Consider the following 23,084-nt stretch of genomic DNA (forward strand, 5'->3'; position numbering starts at 1 on the left):
ATCCCTACTCAGCCATGAGGCTCATTGGGTGACCTTGGAAAAAGAGGGGATGAGAGAACCATATACACCACCTTGAGCTCCTTGGACAAAAAGGAAGATGAATGTAATAAATAAAATAGGGCTCATCTTCTCCCATGGACTTTGGACCCAATTGCTGCTTTTTCTCCTCATTAAGCATCCAGGACTTGGGACTGGTCCTGAGCCTTCCCCCCTCACATTTTCATTTTGATCTTGGTGAAAATAAAATAAAAAAAAAACATTCTCTTCTCAAGTGCTGCACACATAGAAATAGTGGCTCAATTAAAATGCAAATGTATGAGAAACGTGTGGTGGCTGGAGATTAAATAATAGGACGACTGTTACCATAATTCCCTTAGCTATTATAAAGATCAATTGATGAAAGGGTTTTCCTTGCACTGGGAATAATGCAACATGCATCTTCAACCATGTTTATTATCAGGCCTCCTCAGGAATTATTAATATAGCTGCTTACTGCTACAGTTTTGGGCAATAAATATTCATAAAAAATTAATTAAAGTCTATATTTTTTTCCTCAAGAATCCGTGTTTATGACAGGACACTTGGGAGTTGTTGCCTTGGATTCTGTTGCTCCTGTACTACAAGTGCGACAAGGATACATTTAGCTATTTTACATGTTGCTTCTTTGGCAATTGCTGAGGAAGTTGTTGACAATTGCAGCATAGATTTATATGACTTTATTTGGTAGCACGTAACAGCAAGGACTATTGTTATTCATTATGCAGCACAAGATTCCCAAACATTTAACTTTCTTAGAATGGAAAAATATTCCACAAGATCACTTTTTCCTCCCCCTGCTCCTATCTTGCAATTTGTATCTTGCAAATGCAAGATGGCTCCATCTTTATTCTTTAATGCATGTAGCAGGGGACCTAATCGACATTAGCCTAACCTGCATGGTTAAGTTATGGAGGTTTTCATAATGACCATTTCCTTGATGTGCTCAGTAGGAAGCAATAACTGCCTTCTTGCATCTCTTAATTCAGCCTTAATTCAAAGCAGCCCATGGCTTTGCTCACCTTTTTGAATGTTATTAATGATTGCCCTTCGGTTAAGGCCAAGACCTTTGTGGTAGCAGCAGTCACAGTAAGAAGGCATGCCTATAGACACTAAGGGAGGCATCTCCAACCTGCAGCCCTCCAGATGTTTTGGCCTACAACTCCCATAATCCCTAGCTAACAGGACCAGTGGTCAGGGATGATGGGAATTGTAGTCCAAAACATCTGGAGGGCAAAGGGTTGGGGGTGCCTGCACTAAGGAATAAGTCCCAGGGACCTACTTTCAAGTAAGAGGCATAGGGTGCATACACTTGATAAGAATTTGGAATATACCGGGGTGATTCTGCAGTGACTTATTTCCTTGTATCTGGTGATGCTGAATATGCTAATAAGAACATAGGATAAGCCCTACTGCATCAAACCAAAAGTCCATGTCCTCATTTCTCATAGTGGGCAGCCAAGCCGTATGAGGAACGGTTGAGGGAGCTGGGTATGTTTAGCTTGGTTAGGAGGAGACATAGAGGATATATGATAGCCATCTTCAAATATCTACGCTTTAGTTGAGATTCCTGTGTTGCAGGATGTCCCTCAGAGTACCTTCCAACTCTATGATTCTAAGTCCTTCTAGGAATCTCACAAGCAGTGCATTAAGGCAATAGCCCTCCTCCACTGCCACCTCCAGTAATTAGTTTTCTGTGGCATAAACCCTATGTAGTTTAGGTCCCCATATCTGAAATTACATTGCTCCCATAACCAACCTGAGGTTATCTTCAGGGGCTCTCCTCCAGGCTGCCGCACCAGGGGCTGGTAAGGGACAAGGACAAAGCCTTCTTAGTCACTGGCACCCAGTTCACTTAATTCTCACCCAATGAAGAACCTCCTGGTATAGGTATTGTTATCTTTTCTGCAATGAAGCTGCACAATGGATAAATACTGCTTGCATTTTTGGACTTTCCTTCATGGCATGGCTGTGGAGGCTATAATGTTGAGAACCTATGCATAAACATTCACTGCAATGCCATCGATTGCTTTAGTTATCCTTTTCTGCACCTTTTCCTTTGTACCATATTATTGTCCTCTGTAGTTGCATATTGTCATCAAACCAACCTTGAGAGTGGTATGAGAGAGAGAGTTGGCGAGGGAGAGACTATAACACCATAGAAGACACTTGGTGGTATTCATTCAGAAGTTGAAAATGTGAAAAACACTACAGTACAAACTAGATCTCTAGATATTATCAATACTGAAATGAACAGTTGAAGTGAGAGTTTCCATCTGCAGGGAATCTTGAACTAGGGTATTTCAGCTGTAAAAAAAAGAAAAGAAAAGAAAATTGCCACAGGGACAATTGCTGCTTAAGCAGATATTTAGGACTGGAAGGCTAATGTTGTGGTTTAGAATACAATTCGATTAACTACTGGCCTATCAATGTGTAGAATCATATCCAGCTAAATCATATTCAGAAACGCACCACTAAAACCAATTAATTTAAGTCCATTCATTTCAATAAGTCTACTCTGAGTATGATTGTAATTGGGTATTGCCCATGAGAAATTGACATGTAAAGAAACAGAATCTAATCTAAGTTTCATTCTCAGTTGCTGATAGCATCAAATAAATAGAACACAACAGAAAGTAACAGCTCAGTGGCAAACAAATTCATTATCTTGAAAGAGCAGCCATGTTACAGAAGGATTAAACCATTTAAGTAGCCAAATGAAAAACAAATACAATTATGATTAACTTGGATCATTCCCCAACACTGAGTTCCCCTGAGTGTTTCGTAAATGTTTTTTTGCAATCTGAATATCTTAGCTGCATTAATTTTGTCTTGTCTACCTTTATTATTTCAGTTGCTTGCTGTTCTCAGTTTGATTCTGTTTGCATTGTTTCATCTCTGTCAACAGATTGCTATTTCATTTGGCTAGTTTGCATGTATTGAACGTTTGTCCTTCAGATTAAGCCCCAGCACAACTTGTGCTCTGTAAAGCGTCTCTCAGATGCCTATGGCATGGAAGTGATACTTATCATATAAATGGGTCTCTTTAGTTCTTTAGGATTCCTTTGTTGAAGGGGGAAAGCCAAATGTGGATGAAAGCATACAGGGTAACCTTTTTCTTAACTTGTTGCAAAGAGCATAGAACCACAGAACTGTTATGGGTCACATGCCCATTTATTTATTTCTACATTTGCACCTAAGAATGCTCTGATAGAAAGGCTCATGGTAGAGAGAAAGCCTATTCCAACTCTTGCCTTTTCCCTATATTGTAAGACTGTTAATAATCAGTCTGCTTCAGGTGTTCCTTATCTGTGTAGCATAATCGCATAAGGGATGAGTGCACCAATTCCACATCCCCTCATTTTTTGTCTAGTCATTGCCCACAATCATGTTTGTCCCCATGCCCTCCCCCCCTCATGTGATTATATTGCATAAATAACAAACATTTGAAAAGGGGTTAGGAGTGGAATTTCTTTCCTGCAAGTTTTTCCACATCTTGTATTAAATGTGCATTTTAAAATGCTGTAGAACAGGGTTTCAAAAACTTGGGTCTCCAGAATTTTTTGGACTACTATCATCCCTAGCTAGCAGGACCAGTGATCAAGGATGATGTAAACTGTAATTCAAAAAAAGTTGGAGACCCTAGTTTGGGAAGCCCTGCTGTAGAACAAGGGAGACGACCTTTTCAGTAGTTGGGCCTAGGCCAGGGATCCCCAAACTCAGTCCTCCAGCTGTTTTGGGACTACAATTCCCATCATGCCTGACCACTGGTCCTGTTAGCTAGGGATGATGGGAATTGTAGTCCTAAAACAGCTGGAGGGCCGAGTTTGGGGGTGCCTGGCCTAGGTTGTGGAACTCCTTCCCAAAGAAGGCTCACCTCCCCCACTTTTTTTACTGATTTTCTGCTGGACAGCAAATACTTTTTCATTTCAGGTGACCTATGTACTCTGACACATAAGCCTATGACAGAGCATTGCCTCTTCTCCTTTTGTAACCCATTGCTTAAGGTTGGGAGAAGACAGAAGCTTCCACTTACTCATCCACACTGTTTTAGCCACTAGCAACAAGTGGAATAGTAATTGTCTGTGCATATACAGCAGATGCTCACTGTCAATAGTGTGCACAAGTTAGCAGTTTCACACCTCAGAGAATCCCTGATGACTGACTACTGCCGCCCACCATAGCTGCAACCTTCAGAGCAAGGGACTTACTAGTGAAACTGTTTATGACATACAGTATCGTTCATATAAATTACTGTGAACAGCATCATCAACAAAACCAATCACATAAACTTAAGAACTTGGGAGGAGTTTTAACAATCGTTTTAGTGCAGTGGTGTCCAAACTTTTTTCAAAGAGGGCCAGATTTGATGAAGTGAAGGGCCGACCAAAGGGCCAACCTTTTCTTTAGGATTGAAGTTGTTGAGGTTTTTTTTACGGTTGTTCAGAGTTTTTTTAGGATTTTACCTCAGGAAATAAACTGCCACAGGGGCCGGATTAAACCCAAACAGCAGGCCGGATTAGGCCCCCAAAACAGACTTTGGACATGCTTGTTTTAGTGGCATGGACTCAGATTAATCAGACTTCTTCTTTACCATAGCTCTAGGAGAGACCAAACAATTTGCAAATTAAAGGTGCATAAAAATAACCCAGTCTGGAAGTTACCAGAACATGGAGTACAGTGGCAAAGTCATTTATGTCCAAAAGCGGCTATAGCTGGCTGGAGCTGGAGACAGGTATTTGTAGCCACTGAGGCCACCTGAGGCTTCAGTGACAGTGTTGAATCTAGGACCATCTTGAAGCTGTGGACCTGCCCTTTCCAGGGGAGTGCAGCGTTGTCCAGAACAGGCCATCTCTCCACCATGGAAACTCAGAACACATAACACCTCTGCCTTTTCAGGATTCAACTTCCTTTTATTGGCTACATCCAGTCCATTTCAACCTCCAAGCACTGCCCTAACACCTCAATTGTCTCTGCCAGTTCAGATGGAACCAAGAGACAGAGCTGGGTGTTATTTGCATTTTGATGGCAGTTCTCCTGACAAAAACTCCCAGGGTCTTCATAGAGATGTTCTTTATAATTTTTAGCAGTGCAGTTAAGTAACATTGACATTTAGGTATTCATCTGAACATAAGCAGGGGTATTCCAAACTAAATCCAATTAATTTCAGTGGGCCTTCCTGCCAGGTAAGTGTTCTCAGAGCTGTAGCTTTTATTGCAAATGATCCCAGCTGCTGAATTGTTTGGTGAAATTGATGACAGCAATTAGACCTCCCAATTTGTGCACTCTCACCCCTGTATTCAGTAGATAAGTTTCCAGAAGGAGAAGACAATCAACATTTTCATTAGCTTTATTTAAAACCAAGCCTGATTTCCTTTCTTTACTTCTTAACATTATGACAAAGAGTAATAAGAATTTTTGCAGTCTGCAAAGCATCTGCTTCCTGTAGCTAATTTTATGCTAGATGTCAAACCCATTTGCAATGCACTTGCTGCTCTAACGGCAAGCTAGTTAGGTTCTTTAACCTTTCTTTAAAAGTAATTTTGCATTTCCCCCTCTAATTACATTTTCAGGCACAACTGTAAATTAAAGTTTGATGGCAAATGTCTTTATATGGGAGTAAATCTTTTGAGTCTTTCAGGAAAGGACACATTTTTAAGCCAATATGGAAGATCAGGATTGCAAAACTATACTCTGTTCAATTGGCAACTTTATTGTCATGATATTCTCAGTTCAGCAGCATTATCAGATCCAGGAATACAAATTTTGGAAAGCTGTTATGTCAAGAAAAATATAGGATTATTTTTTTTGGGGGGGGAACCATAGAAATTCACTTATTTCTATTGTGATTTATTCAGCAATAGATTGTTCAAATCATCTATGGTTTTTTCCCTTCACCACAAGCTGTCTTTCTTTGATAAAATAATTGTAAACCAAATGTAAAGCTATACAAGTTCAGTCCAATCCTTTCTCCAGCTTCAGTTGCTGTGGTGGGAACAGAGATTTGAACCACAAAGAACAAACAAGTAACAGGGCGATGGGTGGTAGCAGTCTTTCCCAACCTGTTGTCTTTCGCATGTTTTGGACTACACTTCCCATCATCCTTGACTATTGGCCATACTGACTGGGACTGATGGGTGCTGTAGTCCAGAACCTCTGGAGAGCACCTAGTTGGGGAGACTCAGCCTGAGTGATCTAGCTTAGTTCTTCTTCTTTTTCAAAATGTTTTGTAAAGGAGCTGCTCATGAAATATTCATATCCATACTTGTTCTAGTTAATATGAGTTAAATAGGCTCCTGCTATTAAGCCTGCAACTCTCTGAAATAACGAAGAAACACGAGAGAAAGCCAGCCTGTCACGTATTTGCTACCCGGCATACATCAAAGCAGTGCCTATTTTCAAATGACTTCTTTCACATATTCCTCCCTCCTACTGAGTTCAAGATACATATCTTTTCCACCTTCTCAATGGAATCTCATATCTTAATTACAACCTGGTAGGAAAGTAAATTTCAAGAGCCTACTCCTGATTTGTCGACTTCAGCTACATGACTACTTATATCTGGATTAGCTGAAGGTGGCTGCCTTTCATCCACCTGTTTGAGAAAGTAATTTTAAGAATGGGCCCAAATCTGATACTGTGGGCTTTCAAACATAGCCCTTTTACTCCCCAAGGGATAACAGGCTGCCAGGTTATGGGGTCAGTTGAGAATACAATTGATGACTGAAAGGGGGAGCTGTCCAGGGTCCTGAGAGTCTTGTACATAATCAAGTTCCAAGGAAGTTATTTAAGTCTATGAATAATTGCTCCTGAAAATGATTTTTGGACTGCAGTAATTAAGTTTTACAGCTTGTCCTATTGTATAAATTTCAGAGTAAGTAATTTAATTTGAATTACAAATTTTGGTCTGCTGCTAAAGTAGAAAAGGGTATTCCAAATCTATAGCAGCCTCAGAATAATTCCAGTTTAGCTGTTTTCACATTCTCACAGATTTAGGTAAATAAGTAATTCATTGAGTGGTAGATGTAAAAGTTTCTAGGTAGTTTAGCATAAGTGGTATAACATGGGGGGACGGACATTCACATCTCTAATTTGGTTTAGCAGTTGTAGGTGGAGATACTGACATAAAAGACCAGCAGCCCTCAATAGTCTTGACATACTTAATGCAGCATCTTGTCTGCATTAAGTTAAGGGTTAAATGTTCTTAATAACTGTGGGAATGTTCAGGGAGGCAGGAGAGGATATATTGTTAAATTATATCCTTCCCAACTTGTGTTAACAAGTTCTACAATTTAGCAGAGTAGCATTCCCCTTTTAAACTTACACAGTGGATAGGTTTGCCAGGCCTGCTTAAGCTTCTAAAATAAGTTTCCTGGTAATTCCTCTTTTATTCCCTCTTTAAAAAGAATAGACACAACAGAGTCTTGTATAAAAGTATAAAATAGTTTACTCACTCATTCTGTTCACAGATAGATCCCAGAAGGCAGACTAAAGTTACAAAATATATACACCAGGAATGTATCCCATAGGGAGATAGTTCCTTTGTCCTCTCTTGGCATCTCAGGCTGATGCTTCTTCGATGAAAGCAAAATGGAGAAGAGAGAGATGTGGCAGCCAGCCCTGTGCTTTTGTTACCTGTACAGGTAAAGTCACACCCTCCTCTGGTCACATGTAGAGGAAGTTTGTCACAGCCCAGGAGGAAACAGGAAGTTTATCTACTGCCTGGACAAACATCCCTCTTCATGTCTAAACATGTCCACTCTAGGAATGTTGTATTTGACTGCTCTGTGTTTCACACCCCACAATAACTAATAACCATGGTAAGTAATAGCTAACAACCATTGGAAAGCATTAGAAAGAACTTTTTGGTGGTAAGAGCTGTTCAACATTGGAAGCAACTGCTTTGGATGGTGGTGGACTCTCCTTCACTAGAGGTTTTAAAACAGAGGTTGGATGGCCCTCTGTTAGGGATTCCTTAGCTATAATTCCTAGATTGCAGGGGGTTGGGCTAGACGACCCTTGGGGCAGCTTCCAACTTTACAATTATTTGATTCTGAGGATGTACTATCCTTAAGGATGTTCCTGAGGGGAAGTCAATATTCAGTGCCAGCTTTTGGAGGTCCCTTGCTCAAAATACTGTCAGTGGGTTCCATCCTTGAGTGGCCTGTCTCCTCTTCTGTCCCTGTTGCCCATTCATTTACTCTTTCTCTTTAGGCTCAGTCTGTGCAACCGTACACAGGAAGGGTGCATGGGAACAATAGGTGTTGCTCAATCTGCTCACTGCTTGCAGGTTCAAACAAAACAGGTAGATAGGCAATATAAGCAAAGAGGAGGGGCAGTATAGACAGAAGGCTGGGGAGGTTGTCAGTGAGCCCCTCCTCTTCTAGTTTATAAACTCTGAACTCTATTTCTTCCTCCTCCATAAGTTCCTTATTTTTGTATAGTTTCTGATTGCATAATTCTGCTGCAGATATTATATCCCAAGGGTAGAGAACCTCCATTCCTTGGGCCAAATTTGGTTCACTCGCCATTTGCCCCTCCCCATGCCATTTTGGTCAAACAACACCCACCTGCCCTTCATCCAATATCATATATGATGTTCCTACATCTGATAAAGTGGCTTTGGCTCTCAAAAGGTTAAGTCAAAGGCTGTAAGGACCCATATGATTGTTTACTGTCATCTTTGCAGTTCCATACTGCACTTAAACATTTTTTAAAGACTCCAGGACATGGCAAAAATCTAACTTGGTGATCTGCTGTGGGTGTGGAGGCCCCAATACGAATATGGAATATGGAAGTTTTCTGTGCACAAGTTCTGCCCTATTCACTTCTCATGATGGAGGCAATCTCCTCCCTACTTGAAATGTGTGTGGAATACTATGTGTGCCTCAACCTGGCATGCTTAGTGCAGTGTATATGAGGCTCTGTTTTAAAGCAGCTGAAATAGTCATTACTATGGCAGAATGCTGCAAAGCTGGATCTAGTCTCCTGGTGTGATTTTCTGCTGTGGGCATAATTTTAGCTTCTTTCTTGTCAGATGTCTCTCCAGAATGCAAGACAGAAATCCAAATTGTGTGCAAATGTATAATTTGACTATATGAGTGAGGACTTATTTGCCATCTTATTGATTATCTAACATTGCTCTATTTTGAATGCTTTAATTCTAGCTCTTAAATAGTCCCCTGGTGTATTCATTTCTTCTGTCTGTTCTAGCTTGTGACTTGCTGGCAGATGAATTTAATTGGAGCCTTCTATTTTCTTAAGTGCTCCGAGGACAGGAATTTTGACAAAATAAAGCTATGGAGGGTCCAAGAGAGCAGGAACAAAGAGTGGGGATAGAACATTAGTTTTCTTGCTAAATAGTCTGGGTAATTTTAGCAATGCTATATCAGCAAAAATTGATCAGGAAAGCCCTTTAAAACAGAATTTGACAGGGGCAACCAATCAGGTTCCCCACCAGATGCTGTTGGATTACAACTCCCACTAGTCTCAGTCAGCATGCCCAATGGCTGGGAATGATGGGAGTTGTAGTCCAGTAACAGATACAGGTCTCTCAGTCTAGATGATGGAAGTGAAGCACTTTCTGAACTGTGAACATTCACAGTTTCCTGTAAAGTACCATGATATGATGGAGTAAGTTTCAGAATTTTTGAAATCTATGAAGACTAGAGATACCATATTAAAGATTAATAAGATTTATTTTAAGAACATTTCTGGGTTACTCCTTCTATGTTTCTACCACTTGTGTGATTCACCTTAGCAAGTTATCCCCAGGCCCTTTTTGTTGTGGGATGAGTTTAGGCAATAAGAGCAGATAAGCCAAGGTGGCCCACTATTAGGCTTTGCTGTTATATGTCTGAGTTGATTATCCAACTTGGTTATGGACTCCAGCAATTTCACAATTCTTGACTTCATTTTTTATTTCTTTAAAGTGGGGAAAAAATAGTAACATGCTTCACCTTGCTATGTTGTGAAAATGAATCAGGCTCCATATGCCCTATACATTTAAAGCAATATCATCCCACTTCAAGCAGCTATGGCTTCTTGCAAAGAATCTTGGGACTTGCAATTTGTTAAGAGTGCTGGGAGTTGTTATGAGACCCCCTCACAAAACTACAATTCCTGGGGTTCCTTAGGAAGAGGGATTGCCTATTAGATCACTCTGAGAATCCTAACTCTTGTTAGGGGTCTCCTAACAACACTCAGTACTTTTAACAAACTACAGTTCCCATATTCTTTGGGAGAAACCATGGTTGTTTAAAGTGGTGTGAATATATAAATGTACAGTACAGATGGGGCCTTAGATCAATATAATAAATCACTTTCTATATTAAAATTTCTATATCGCTCATTCATAATGAAAACACAGTCATCCTTTTCATACATATTATGTCCCGATCATTACAATGAGCTCTTTTGTCTCATCCTCACTCCACCCAATCACTGATAAGACTGATTTTTTTTCATTGTTCCTTACAGTTCCTTGCCTTCTGAAGAAAGATCTCTCTCATTTCTTCCTTGTTTGGAGGGGGGGAAATTGTTCCTTGATTCTCTCGCCCTTGGATTCATTAATGCTAATTTGGGCACAATAATAATCATGCTAGCTACATTTATAGGCTTGCCAGCAATGTCATGGCTACCATGGTTTTCTATGAACACTGGAGCATACAAAGGTAAATGGGAATTGCAATGTGAATCACACTTAGCACTGCAGAATGAAGCTTGACAGGAAAACTACATCTGACCCCACTATATTATTACAGGGTCCTCCCTCTCCCCCTCCTGGTAAGCAAAAGTGACCCACCTGCTAGGAAGCTAGCATAGCAGTTCCACCTCACCCAGCAAGCCACTTCTGAATGCAATAATTTCACATGGCCGCAATAACCAGCAATATACTTGACCGACAGACAAATTTGAGTATGTCTCTATGCTGCTTTCAGATCCACAACATTTACAAGGCAGTTTCTCCTTTAAAAAAAAAGCATTCTGTCTTCATATATCACTTTCCCCTCCTGAACATGGATATTGATTTTCAGTTGCTTTGTTGATAACCAGTAATTTCCTCAAGATGCTCCCTTTCTCTCATTTGTGGATTTCTAATTGCTGGTGCATCTGGTCCCTTCAAAAGGAGCCCGTCTTGCCTTTGGGCTCCTCCTTTGTCTTTTCTGGGATATTTCATGCGTTACTTTCAAAAAATTCCATTTAGGGAGATATTTGATGGACGGCGTAAATGTTTTATATGCCATAAGCCTTGCATGCAGTGGCTTCCAACGGGTCTAATTGCAGTGGCGAAATGGCACTAATGTATCTCACCTTTCAAATGAGACAATCTATGCCTGTTTCCAGAGATTATTTCAGATTTGGAAACACAGAGCATATCAAGCTGTCCTTACCCACACTTTGTGGTGCTGTCAAGGCAGGACTGTGAGGCAGAAGCCCAAGATCCCACCCAGCAAAACTAGCAAGAGGGCTTCAAAATGTGGGCTAGCTTACACGACTGCCTAAAGATTCTCCCTCGCACGCACACCCCAATTAAGTATAGAGTCTAAAATTATGTAACTGCTGCACTGTGCACACACTGTGCACACACTGTGCACACACTTACTTGTCACTGATAACTTTGCTACTTTGCACCTTAAAAGCTTGGGGGCTGCCCTAAAATATAGATTTCTCAGACTGTAAAGGGCTATTTCAGAAAGTAGCATGCAGATAGTCAACGGGAAAATGTAATTAGCCCAATTTAAAAACTGGAACTGCTAATCACATTAAAACCATCTGGGTAAAAAAAAATTAAAAATTAAATCACAGATTATTTTGATTTAACAAGAAAGCAGTGATGAATGGAGGGCGCCGAAGAAAAGAAAATGCCTGTTCCAATTTTAGAATACTGACATCAATGTCTTCCAGAGTCATCCCACACAATCTGTCAGCTGGCAGAGTCATACATTGGAGGATCAGAGTTGCGTAAGGTCACAGTTCTGCCTCCAGCCATTCTGCGCGCACACATCCCTCTGAGACAAACACTCTTTGCGCAAGGGGTAAGGCAGCTGATCAATCATCTGAACCAATCTATCCCAGTCAGCATGTAATGGGGGTTTCCCTCCTCCTCGAGAGAGGTAGAGCCATGTTAGCCTTCTGAAGCCAAAACAACAAAGTCTTGCAGCACCTTAAAAAACTTAACACTCATTGCGGCATAAGCTTCAATGGGCTAAAGCAGTAGTGGCTGGTGTGGTGGAACATCACGGCTCACCTGACCTCTAGCTGGATGCACCTCTGCATTATCCTCAATTGGGAAGTATATAAGCATGTTCATGTAGATGGGGAAAGCCGTGGTGACCAGCAGGAGTGCCAGCTTGGCCCTGCGACCATGGGTGCCTGGGGCCAAGGGTGCTATGAAGGGTGCCTGGCCCTGGCACTGAAATTTGTGGGAAACATGGGGAATTTTGTGAGTGCTCAGGCACCCAGGTTCCCAGGAAGCTGGAACCTATGGTGACCAGTGAAGTCAGATGGTAATAAAATACAAAAACAGTGCTATGTGGCAATACAGTTAAATGGCCTTTCACAGCAGCAGTAGTATGGGATAACCCTATCATCCTAGCATTGTTATGTAGATAGACATCTGTAGCGTGGCAGGAAGCCACTGTCCCTCCTCATGCCTAGAAGGATGGAATCAAATCTCCTGGTATGTTTTTATTTAGTGTTTTCACACTGGAGTCTCTCCCTCTTGTAATTCTTCCACAGTACTTTCTGGAGTTTGTTTTCTGTGAGGGATTTCAGTAGTCAGAGTGGAGAACACCTTTACAATAGCAATGGTTTAAAACAGGGGTCAGCAAACTTTTTCAGCAGGGGGCCAGTCCACTGTCCCTCAAACCTTGTGGGGGGGCAGACTATATTTTTTGGGGGAAATGAACAAATTCCTATGCCCCACAAATAACCCAGAGATGCATTTTAAATAAAAGCACACATTCTACTCATGTAAAAACACCAGGCAGGCCCCACAAATAACCCAGAGGTGCATTTTAAATTAAAGGACACATTCTACTCATGAAAAAACACACTGATTCCCAGACAGTCTGCGGGCTGGATTTAGAAGGCGATTGGGCCAGATCTGGCCCCCGGGCCTTAGTTTGCCTACTCATGGTTTAAAAGGCTTTGGATGAAATCTGTTCAGTGGTGCACTTAGGTAATTAGACTTAATAGCCTTATGTCCCTCCCTCAGCATTTAAATGGCAATGTGCATTATGCTACTTACTTCAAAGTGTAGTACATCAACCCTGCTCCGTCTAGGGGGTCCCAGCTCATCCTTGGCAACGTCTGCCCCAAAGTCCTGCCCCAAAAGCACCACTGAATCTGGGATAACTGTTCATTAACACCTCCCCATTTAACACCATTGCTTTATTGCTGCTTCTGCTCTGGTTTTCTTATTTAGGGTGATTTACTGTGTTTTATTTGCTTGCTTTGCATTGTTGCTATGCCGGCCTTGTGGATCTTGATGGATGGAAAGATGGCGCCGAAATATTTTTAAACCCACCTGCCTCCTATACTGCCACTTTCACATTACCAGTTGAAATAAATGAGAGTTGTACATGAGTTTTCATTTTATTTCAAATCACAGAAGGTTGATGGTGAATTGGGCCCTAGGCTTAGCACAGTCTCAGGTTCCAGTCTATGCACACTTATTTGAGAGTAAGTCTCAGTGAACTCAGTGGTGCTTACTTCTGAGTAGACACATAGAAGACTGTGCTGCAAGTGATTTAAACGTGCTTCTTTAATGGGGGAATAGAAAGGGTATGTTTTGAGTGGTGTACAAAAGAGGAGGTAGAGGAAAATGCTCCCTAATAATGTGCCACGCACCTGAAAGCTTCTTTCAGAAAGAAGGCTGTTTAGCATAACTAAGGCACTTTGGAGTGAAGTGGCAGTCACACAGTTCATCTAAAAGGCTGCTATAAAACAGGAACCAAAGGTGTAATCCAAGGCTTCTACAGCCTTAAAAGAAGAAAAGTGCAAATATTTTCTGTCCATTTTAAAAAAGTCATTGTTATTATGCAAACTTTCAAGAATTGGCCCGCTTGCCAATATTCAACCTCTGTACCAAGTAATTCCTTCAGTGAAAAACCATCACCATAGCAAAGAGAGGCTGAATGGTGTAGGCAGAAATCCCCATTCAGCTTTGAAGTTTATGAGGAGACTGTGGCAGTCATTGACCTGGTTTCCACATCATGGTAAACTGAACGATAGCTACAGATCATGGTTAAGGAGGTGAGACGGCATGTTAAAGCATGGTTTAAACCTCTTTTTTGTTGGCCTATCTTGGGAGTGACAATGGAGAGTGTACCTTCAAGGGTGAAGTCAAACCACTGGAGTGTTACAGCAGCTGCTGTGGCTGTAGAGCCATGCAGTGGCCTAAAAGGTCTGTGGAAGAGCAAAGAGGGAGAGAGCTCCTCCTCAGAACCAGTGGATTTGAGCATTCAAGCTAAGCCATGGTTTGGCTTAGTATTACAGTTTTACCTCGGATTACATACACTTCAGGTTACAGACTCCACTAAACCAGAAATAGTGCTTCAGGTTAAGAACTTTGCTTCAGGATGAGAACAGAAATTGTGCTCTGGCAGCACGGCGGCAGCAGGAGGCCCCATCAGCTAAAGTGGTGCTTCAGGTTAAGAACAGTTTCAGGTTAAGTACGGACCTCCGGAACAAATTAAGTATTTAACCCGAGGTACCACTGTATGGGGACGTGGGTGGCGCTGTGGGTAAAACCTCAGCGCCTAGGACTTGCCGATCGCATGGTCGGCGGTTCGAATCCCCGTGGCGGGGTGAGCTCCCGTCGTTTGGTCCCAGCTCCTGCCCACCTAGCAGTTCGAAAGCACCCTTAAGTGCAAGTAGATAAATAGGTATCGCTTTATAGCGGGAAGGTAAACAGCGTTTCCGTGTGCTGCTCTGGTGCCGGTTCGCCAGAGCAGCTTCGTCACGCTGGCCACGTGACCCGGAAGTGTCTGCGGACAGTGCTGGCTCCCGGTCTCTAGAGTGAGATGAGCGCACAACCCTAGAGTCTGTCAAGACTGGCCCGTACGGGCAGGGGTACCTTTACCTTTACCTTACCACTGTATGTGCTAACGCAGCCATAGACCCTCAGCTGAATTTACCTCACAGTGTTACAGGGAAGATACAGTAGGGAGGGGAGAACCAAGCACACCATCCTGAGGTCCTATGGGAAAGTTGGAACATCAATGTAATAATAAATAAATTAATAAAATTGGGCATTTGGCTTCTTCAAAACCAATAACAGGATTTATATACCACTTATGTGCCATTTATATACAACTTAATCATCAAAACCTCTAAGCAGTTTACCTAAAATACATTCAAAATGCTGGGGGGAAATCAAATGTTAAAAACACACTGACTTCAAATTTTCCAAAACATAAATGAGTTAAAATATGTAGTTACATATTAAAATACCTGTCAACTTCAAGGCTGTATCTAAAATAAGTTCTGAAACAATGCCTTTTCCATTTTTAATAAATATCTGTCAGAGTTCAAAAAGCAATCTACCCCTAAACAGTAACACTGAAAAATGCTAGCAATACGAAAGCTCATAGCCACCAACTCTTTTGCTCAGTGTGCGGATACTAAAGGTAGCACTCTCAACGATTTGGGTTAGTGGAAAGAATATTAAGGTGTGGAGAAGTGCCAAACATCAATCCCACTTTCATTGAAACTTTCCGTTACTGACGGGTTTAAGTGACCTGGCAGGGCAAGCAGAACCACATTGTGTTGGCCTCATTCAGTCTTCTTTGACAGACCCCAGAGAATTCCCCTCCTGAGCTGCATGAGCATTTGTTTTGTCAGTCACATTCACATATTGATAAAATAAAAACCATTGTATTTGTACCCATCTCTGGAATGAGTATAACAGTTCAAAATAGAAACTTCAAAAATTCTTTAAAAGAATAAAGTCAGAATATAAATGTGTAAATGTTATCATTTATAAACAATAAGCCTGGCTCTGTCAATATTTTTTTTTTGTCTGAAAAATGATCCCAAATTATTCCTCTTCGTGATATTATTAACCAGCATATGTTATTCATTCTTACTAGGTATCCCAAAACATTTACCATGTTTAGGGAAGTTTTTAATGACTGATGTTTTAATGTATTTTTAATCTTTTGTTGGAAGCAGCCCAGAGTAGCTGGGGAGTCCCAGTCAGAAAGGCAAGGTAGAAATAATAAATTATTATTATTATTATTATTATTATTATTATTATTATTATTATTATTAGTGTTGTCAATCTCACTTATTGAGTCTGTTATCTGATATCCTTCAATTATGCATCTAGTTATGCATCATTGATTGGCACCTACATCCTTTTTCTTTCGTTCCATGCTTTAGGACTAAGAGTGGCAGAAAGTTCTATCTCAGAATCAGGTGAAGAGACTTTCACACTTAGGTTCTGAGGCCTGGGATCAGCCTGATGCAGTTCTGGCAGCACCTAATCAGGCCTGTTAGGACTCTCCATTTGACCTGCAAGGCTGTACCAGCCAAGCCACACCCACTTTCTCTACAGGTGAAAGTATTGATGCAGCATTGGAGAGCAGTGCATTAGCTCAATGGACGTGTTGCTGCCGTGCAGATGCTGTAGTCATATTGACTGGCACATGGTTAAAGCATTTACAGTCGTACCTCTTGTTACATCAGTCTCTGGCTGCATTTTTTCAGGATATAAACGGGGGAAACCCAGAAGTGTAGACTTCTGGGTTTCACCGTGCGCACATGCGCAGAAGTGCTCTATCGCACTGTGTGTGTGTGCAGAGGTGGCTCTCTAGTTGCAGACTTTTCGGGGTGCGAATGGCACCCTGGAACGGATCGAGTCCATAACTAGAGGTACCACTGTAAATGAGACACTTCTGGCCTTCCCCAGTTAATAGTGAAGAACTTGAACTCACAGCTCCAGTTCTGCGAAAAGCTGTAATGCATAATCATATTGGTACATAAGTCATGAGTTATAGGATTCAGCACATTCATGAGGCTGGATGCATTGCTAATCTCAAAGTAATGCAAGCAACACACCCCCTGCACCTTTCCTTTGAAGGGAGGAGAAGAGTTCTGAGATGAGCAAGCAAACAGACATTCCTTTGAGTCAGCTGCCTCTGCAAAGCTCATTTGTCCTGGTGTCTCTCCAATGGAATGCAGCAATGGAAGCAGCAACAGGGCTGGTCCAGCATCAGAATTACTTTCACATTCACAGGGGACAAAGGCTCCTGAGTGATAGGAGGAGGCTTAGGTGGTGGTGGGTCAGGACTGCCTCCACCCAGAGCCCTCTGAATCAGCCCAATTTGGCTCAGGACACGGCTGAATCTGGTGCACAGCCCTACAGCACAGCTGAAAACTGTCAGCTCTCCAGTGTACTAGATGAGAAAGATTCTTCCAACGAATTGTACATATTGGTGACAGGTGCCAAAATAAACTTGTCTAGTGTTGTAGTTTTCAAAAAACTGCAAGTGACTCGAGCACAAAAATAGTCCTTCAAGTCAGCGAAAAGCCAATAGAAAACAAACAACCCTTGCAGTTTTCTGCCAATGAGCCATTAATTCAAAATCGCTAGGTAGCTCAAGACTAACTTTTGAATGAAATTCTGCATCTGATGGGTAACTCTGCATGCCAAGAAGCATCACAAAATAAATTAACGTGGTTAATTATGAAGTCTCCAGGAGGAGAATTAAAAAAGAAATGCTGACAAGCCGTTCAAGGCAGCAGTGCATCCAGATGCTCAGAAATGGCCTTACAGTGGTGCACAGTGCATCTAGAACAGGGTAAATGGTTACAACATTGTCTTGGGTCAGGGGTAGGCAACCTAAGGCCCGGTCCAGGAATCAGCATGTTTTTACATGAGTAGAATGTGTACTTTTATTTAAAATGCATCTCTGGGGTATTTGTCTGGCATAGGAATTTGTTCAGTTTTTTCCCCTTCAAAATTTAGTCCACCCCACCACATGGTCTGAGGGATGGTGGACTGGCCTACAGCTGAAAAAGGTTGCTGACCCCTGTCTTAGGTTGTGCCCAAGTCCAGCACTCTCAGCATATTTCAACAGTTCCATCCCTTAACTATCCTGAAACAAATCTTTCTGTGTTTCCAGTACATACAGAATGTGTGTTTGTCTCCCATAATCATAACCCTGGTGTTTTTTTGCCTTAAAACACACCATGCTGAGACACCCTACAACAGGAGTTGGCAGCACATTGCCCATGGGCACCAGCATGCCCACCAGTACCTCCTAGGACACCCACAAAATTCTCAGTAAATGTCCCCTCAAAAATCCACAGTGCATGAGAGACAGTTTACTCTTCTTGCTCAGTTCCTATTTGCGTTGGCTTGTGCTCTCCTGACATACCCCCATGGCAGTCATTTTGCATTATGCCACACGCCCAGTGTCAGCCATTTTGTGACTGGTTTCCACAGCACTTTCTCAAAATTCCAAACATGCTTACTGGCCCAGAAAAGTTGATAAGCCCTGTTCTATATCACGTCCCTCGGCAAAATGATCAATTCCCAATACACTATGGTTACCAACTCACTGAGAGATTATTACAAAGTGCCTTTCCCTTCTGCTCCTCAGGGACTCACTGGACCAGTCCTCTAATAGTGGACCAGGACCACCAGTTGCCTTCCATCTTAAATGAGGATGGGACTGGTCAATGAGACCTGATGGGCTGGGAGAGGCAGGATGTGTTAATGTCTCTCAGCAGTCTCCACATAAGGTGGGAAAGTACTAAGATATAAGCTTGTTCCTTTAATGTCAGGCCCACAAAAATGTTACACCCATTTTATAGGTTCCCTTTGGCTTCTAAGCATATAGCAGTTATGTTAACCTTCTCATATTTTTTGAAAACTATTCCACCCGGATCATATATTGAATATAATTTCTGTGAATGAACCTGAAATGAATTTTTCATAGAGGAACCACCTTTAGTCCCATCCTTGTCACATCTCTCAGGCTCTAGTTCTATGCCCTGCATATGGATGGGGAGAAATGACTTTGACTGACATTTTAATGCAAACCTACCTAATTCACACTGTCCAAACCAAAATGAAAACTACAGCTTTCTTGAGAAATTCTCACTTCTCTGAATTTTGTTATTTATCGCCAACCAAATAATGGATACAAAAATTTGTGCACAGCAAAATGCATATATTAGTGAAAACAATTCAGTTAGGAAAATTGCTTGCAATAATGTGTATAAGCATTCCATGCAAACATGCATATGTTAGGAGAAATGTAGGGGGGGGGAGTGTGCACATTTTCTTGCAGAGTTTAGAAAAATCTGAACACTGATGTGGAAATGGGAAATGAAGAAACTTAAATCAACAAATTCATCCACCCCTAGTCATGCAGTTGAGGTCAGACAGGGCCACTCCCTACTGAATGTCCAGCCTATTTTGTTGTTGTTTAGTCATTTAGTCGTGTACGAATCTTTGTGACCCCAAGGACCAGAGCACATCAAGCACTCCTGTCTTCCACTGCCTCCCACAGTTTGGTCAAACTCATGCTGGTAGCTTCGAGAACACTATCCAACCATCTCGTCCTCTGTCATCCCCTTCTCCTTGTGCCCTCCATCTTTCCCAGCATCAGGGTCTTTTCCGGGGAGTCTTCTCTTCTCATGAGGTGGCCAAAGTATTGGAGTCTCAGCTTCACGATCTGTCCTTCCAGTGAGCACTCAGGGCTGATTTCCTTAAGAATGAAGATCTTTTTGTCCCAGCAGGCATTCACTATGCTACTACAACTCTTGTGTAGTGTCAGCTACACATGCTCCTTCATCTGAGTGAAATTCCAGAAAAATTGTGATTTCGGAATAGAGGCACAGATCACAAGCGTTAAGCCAGCAGAGCTGCTGTTGACACTTAACCCTGAGCATTTGTTTGCTGACACGGTGACTTAGAAGATTGGGCCATTGAGATAAAAGGGATATGAAATTGCTTTATTTCTGTTGGAGCAAATTGATGTGCAACCCAGTACCATAGCATTACATTTGTTCACTTGCTGCCATCCCACTGGTATTAAAACTGCTGGTTTTCAGGTAGTTTGTGGATCACAGTTTAATCTCTCTTGCTTGAGTTAAAGCAACTCTGCCCATGATGAGTTCCTTTAATAATTCCAGCTTGCTTCAAAGCAAGGAGCTGTTTAACCTGGCTTTCATAATGCTTTTGACTCTAAAAATACGGCTGGTTTGTGAAAAACCGAACCTATTAACACAGGGTAGGTGGGGGAAATATGAATGCAAAGAAGTTTAAAGACAGTATAAACAATGAAGTGCCATCAGCATGAGATCAGGCAAAGCATGATAATATTTTATAACCCTCTAAAAACCATTGCTGAACATTTTGAAAGCATTACATAATATCAGTGTTTTGGGTGTGGGTTAATCATGTTGAGCTCAGAAAGAGGAGAGAGCATAAATATTAGATGGCACAGCACACTTTGAAGGATGTGATGCCTCTAAAACATTTTGAGATCCTGCAACAAAAAAGGTGAGTAAAGATCTCAAACTCTATTAATGAATTATTCAAGATGCAGAACTTGGTTTGGGGAAATGCGACAGTTCTGTAAGCAGTCTTATCCCTATTCCAGTGCCATCCCAAACAATAATCATCCCCGGCTATCTCAATGTATAAAGTGCTTTACAATTCTAATCTCCTTTTATGGCCACAACTCTGTAGAGAAGATAAAGCTATTTGCCTGCAGTTGTGAGTTTCACTGCTGAGCTTCCAGGCCATTGAGTATCAGTAGCAAGCAATGCAGTGGCTGAGTACCTGAACTGCAACAAGGACTCTCATTGCCCACTGTGGAGCATTTTGCATACAGAGATCCTCAAAAATATAAAGGAGGATATAAACAGCTGCCATATGCCTGGTGACACTGGTTCTCTCTCCTGCCCTGTACTGAAGGGCAGCAGGTCTCTGGAGTTTTGACCTGAAATCTTTTATGTGCTTTGTTACCAAAGGTCCTCTAGAGAGGGCAGCACTTGAGCCCTGGACTTTTTGCATAAAGGTAGCAATGTAAACAAGGAGATGAAGATGTAGTTCAAAAGACAGAATTCACAATTTCCTGCATGCAAGCCCATTCCTTTCTACACCCCATGATCAGTCCTCACAACTTTAAGCTTTATATATTAATTTTCAGAATAAATTATTATTATTATTATTATTATTATTATTATTATTATTATTATTATTATTGAAAAACTAGAACATCTGAAGAGAAGGGCGGCCAAGATACTCAAGGATCTGGAAACCAAGCCATATGATGAATGGTTGAGGGAGTTGGGCATGTTTAGCCTGGTTAAGAGAAGACTGAGAGGAGATATGAAAGCCATCTTCAAATATGGTTGTCACATGGAAAATGGAGGAAGCTTCATTTCTCTGGCTCTGGAAGGTAGGATCTGAACCAATGGATTCAAGTTACAAGAAAGGAAGATTCTGACTAAATATCAGGAAGAATCTTTGGATGGTAAGAGCTGTTCAGCAGTGAAATCGACTCCCTTGGAAGGTGGTGGACTCTTCTTTATTGGAGGTTTTAAAGTAGAGGTTGGATGGCCATCTGTCATGCATACTTTAGTCAAGATTCCTGCATTGCAGAGGGTTGGGCTAGATGACCCTCAGGATCCCTTCCAATTCTACAATTCTATTATTCTGTTTTCAGGTCTGCTTTGATAGACATTGTCCATTCACTCTAAAATTATGCATAGGATGTTGTATTTAATGGAACAGACCACTCAGTCACTAAATTGACTGAATCCTGTTGGGTTAAAAAGGGAGCACCTTTCCCCTTCTATACAGTTTGTCATCTCTTTTCCAGCAGATGAGAGCATATCTTCAACAAACAGGATTGGGGATGAGTAATTGAATTCCCTTTCATTTATTCTGCTCACTCTTTCAGAAATGATATTATGTGACACGGAAAGCTACATTCAACCCCATATTTTGTTAAAATAAAAGACAACTTCCCAGAAGAACGACACATTTCTGCAAGTGGATAGATTGAAATGCACAGCTGATAAGAAACTGGATTCCATTTTTCCTCTCCAAAAGCCTTATGCACTGCAACATCAAAGTGCCTTCTTAAGGACTCTTTTCTGGCAGTTCATTAGAGTTGATGCCAGGGCAGCAAATCACTGTCAGTTGTCCTTTAGACTTCTTACAGATCACCCAGTGTAATAATGCAGAGACTTAGTAAGGCACCCAGGAACATTAAATAAAATAAAGATTAAGGAGATCACAAAGGGCATTCTGTGTTGGTATTTTGTCCTCAAATGTCCATTCCTTCAAAAATATTGTGCAATATTGATATGGTATTAGAAAATGAGGAAGAGCAACACATTCCAAATCCACCTTGTGCTGGGTTGTGGCTAAGCTGGCATCTCCAACATCACTACCCACAACTCACAAATCCTCAGCCATACTTAAGAAAGTAGCTACATCTGTCTGTCACTGCCCACTACCATATTCAATGGGCTTGGGTTAAAACATATTTCAAGGGGTGCAATCCAAACATATATACCATTAGCAAACTCATTTTCCAAGCATCAGTCTTCATGCTTCAGGGAACCCCAAGATTTGCAAGTACAAAACACACACCCTGCAAGGGTAAAATCCAAATCCTACAGGGTGGAACCCAAAAGTAGTATGATGAATACTGAGCTTCCAGAGTGAAAACAGAATGCTCAGTGTTTGGATGAGGGGAAGGAAAACTGGGGATTAGAGTAGCCTAGCTGGAATCCTGAACAAAGGTCCTACTTGTAAGATGCTCTAGTTTTCAACATTTACATGCAGCCACTGGGAGAGATCATCAGGAGGTTTGGGCTGGGTGTTCATCAGTATGCGGATGATACCCAGCTCTGCCTCTCTCTTAAATCAGAACCAGTGAAGGCGGTGAAGGTCCTGTGTGAGTGTCTGGAGGCGGTTGGAGGATGGATGGCGGCTAACAGATTGAGGTTGAATCCTGACAAGACAGAAGTACTGTTTTGGGGGGACAGGAGGCGGGGAGGTGTGGAGG

This window comes from Podarcis muralis, chromosome 10, assembly GCF_964188315.1.
Source record: "Podarcis muralis chromosome 10, rPodMur119.hap1.1, whole genome shotgun sequence".
Taxonomy (NCBI): Eukaryota; Metazoa; Chordata; class Lepidosauria; order Squamata; family Lacertidae; genus Podarcis; species Podarcis muralis.